Raw genomic sequence first — 2,500 nt, forward strand, 5'->3', positions numbered from 1 at the left:
ATATACTTATTTTTTATATATCTGTTATATATTTCTATGTATTTTTCTTCCATTCAAATCTTATTTTCTTATTAGGCACGTGGAATGATACTCATTCTTGGCCCCCAATAAAACTAACTAGTTTTACTGTTCTAGTTTTTGCTAGACCGGTATCATTTCTAGCAATTTCTAGCTCCGCTAGATACATTTGGAGGAATATGGCGCTTCTCTGCTAGGTAGGGATCGAACCCACGATCCTCACGGAGAAGAGAAAACACATAAACCAACTTCCTTACATGTGAATCTACATCTCATCCGCGATACTGAGATCCCAAAGACGATTTTCACAGATTTCGTTCGTGCTAACGCGAATGTTTGTACCATGAGTGCTACGATGGCCTGAGGGTAGGTGAAAGTCGTTGCTGGGAACAGTAAAGAAGTGCGGGGCTCGAACTTTGGATCACAAAGTTACGAGACCTACACGTTAAAGACTACGCCCTTAGAAAAACAGTAATGATAAAATGAATATGTAAATAAATACATATATGAAGGTTAATAAATGAATAATGAATAAATAATGAAAATATAAAAAACTACATATAATAGATAAACAAATCACTGCATAAAGGCATAATCAAATAAGTACATGAACAGTTAAATATATAGAAAATAAACAACGAATCAAATTGATTGATTAAAACAGATAAAGAATAAAACAAAGTTATATGAAATAAAATTAAATACTGTAGAATAACATGAAATAGAAAAATAAGAGTTCTGTCGTTCGTGTATAACGGTTGCGCATTGTATAGCTGACGTCAGGCGATATTTTTATATACATGTGTCCACTACATACTTCCATAGCACTGAATGGTTAATCTAGTTTTCTAAACCACCAAGTAAGACGAGAGGGTTAACGCTGTTCTAGAAAATTCTTAGTTAACCGCCTATCTATATCTGCGTCGAGTCACGTGACTATAAGGTTAAACTAGTTTTGTCATCCATCAGGGGAATTAAAGGTTTAACCCTCTTCTAGAAACTTCTTTGTTAACCTCCTTTCTAGATTTGCGTTGAGTCGGGTGATTTTTGAAAGTTTAAACTAGTTGTCGACCACCACGAATAATGAGAGGGGTCAACTCTCTTCGTAAGAACTTTTTAGTTAACCTCCTTTCTAGATTTGCGTCAAGCACGTTACTGGCATGCAATTTCTTCCAGGTGAGGGTGGGTGAGGGGGAGGAGGATGATCAGAGGACAAGAATCGAAACGAGACTTTAGATGTGTTCTCTATTGCAACATCAGCGTTACAGCCTAACGTTACGTTACATAACGTAACGTACGTAACGTAGAGTAAGGTAACTTAATGTCACGTAACGTAGCCTAGCCTAACATAACTAGCCTAACCTAGGTTAACCTAGCCTAACCTGGATAACTTATAAACATGGCATAACCTAGCCCAGCCTATCCTTGCCTAACTTAGCCTAGTCTAGCCTAGCCCACCCTAGCCTAGCCTAACCTACCTTAACCTAGCCCAGCCTAGCCCAACTTAGCCCAACCCAACCTAACCCATACTAACTTTTCCTAACCTAACCTAATGCAGCCTCTCCTAATTCAACCTAACCTAATCCAACCCAACCTAACCCATCCCAACCCAATCCATCCCAACTGAACTTAACCTAACCTAATTTGCATGACTGAATGAATTAATTACCAGCACAAGTGTATGGATCCAAGGATCTTTAGGGTGTCGGTCGTGCTTGCTATCTACTGTATCACCACCACTACCCCTTACGACCCCCACTCTCCCCCACTCTCCCTACTCCCCAAAAAATGTGGATGACCTTGCTACGTTTTTTCTTCTGCACTTTTGTCTTTGATTTGACAGAAGCTCGAAGTCCACAATTCGAGTTGGCTGAGAGTTAAAAAAAAAAAAAAAAGTGGTAGTAATGGAGAGGGGAAAAAAAGAGGGGAAGAAGAGGGGTAAGAAAAGGGGGAAGAGTGGGAGGGTTTCAAGACTGTGTTTTGTGGTCTCAACTCAGGGGTATAAAAGTCTTACATCATTGCCCACACTACCAGACAATCGACTTTGCCATCTCGAAAAGAAAAAAGAAAAAAAGGTTTTACGACGAAGGACTCGTCTGACAAAGGCACGTGATGTTCAAGACACACGACACGTGGCGTGATATTCAACGCTGCTTAGGAACAGGGATGTGACGGGTATCTGCCTGGGAGACGGTCACGAGTTAAATACTTACAAGCAACTGCAGATCACGTGACAGTAAAGGGTGGGTAGGTGGGCGTGTCCACTCCGAAAACGAGGAACTCTGTGTCCTTCTCTTCCTCCCCCTCTCCCCCCCTCAGGTTCCTGACCAATATCTCTATCCTTAGAATATTAGAGGTTCTTTTCAAATTAGATAAATCTATTGGCTTCAGCCAGATTAGTCTTTAAGAGAGCTTACGAGGATCTCAACAGCTCAGGATAAAAAAGAAAAATCACAAATTAAATTGTCACATTTCTTCTTCA

The 2,500-nt window shown here is 40.1% G+C and overlaps 1 protein-coding gene across 1 annotated transcript in view; it reads right to left on the reverse strand.

Annotated features, from left to right (window-relative positions):
• LOC143035163 (uncharacterized) overlaps nt 1-2,500 on the reverse strand; it is a 21,952-nt gene that overhangs the window by 18,364 nt on the left and 1,088 nt on the right. The gene's annotated exons all lie outside the window — the stretch shown is intronic.

Source organism: Oratosquilla oratoria, chromosome 18 (genome assembly GCF_046742065.1).
Source record: "Oratosquilla oratoria isolate Oo_2021 chromosome 18, ASM4674206v1, whole genome shotgun sequence".
NCBI classification, from domain to species: domain Eukaryota; kingdom Metazoa; phylum Arthropoda; class Malacostraca; order Stomatopoda; family Squillidae; genus Oratosquilla; species Oratosquilla oratoria.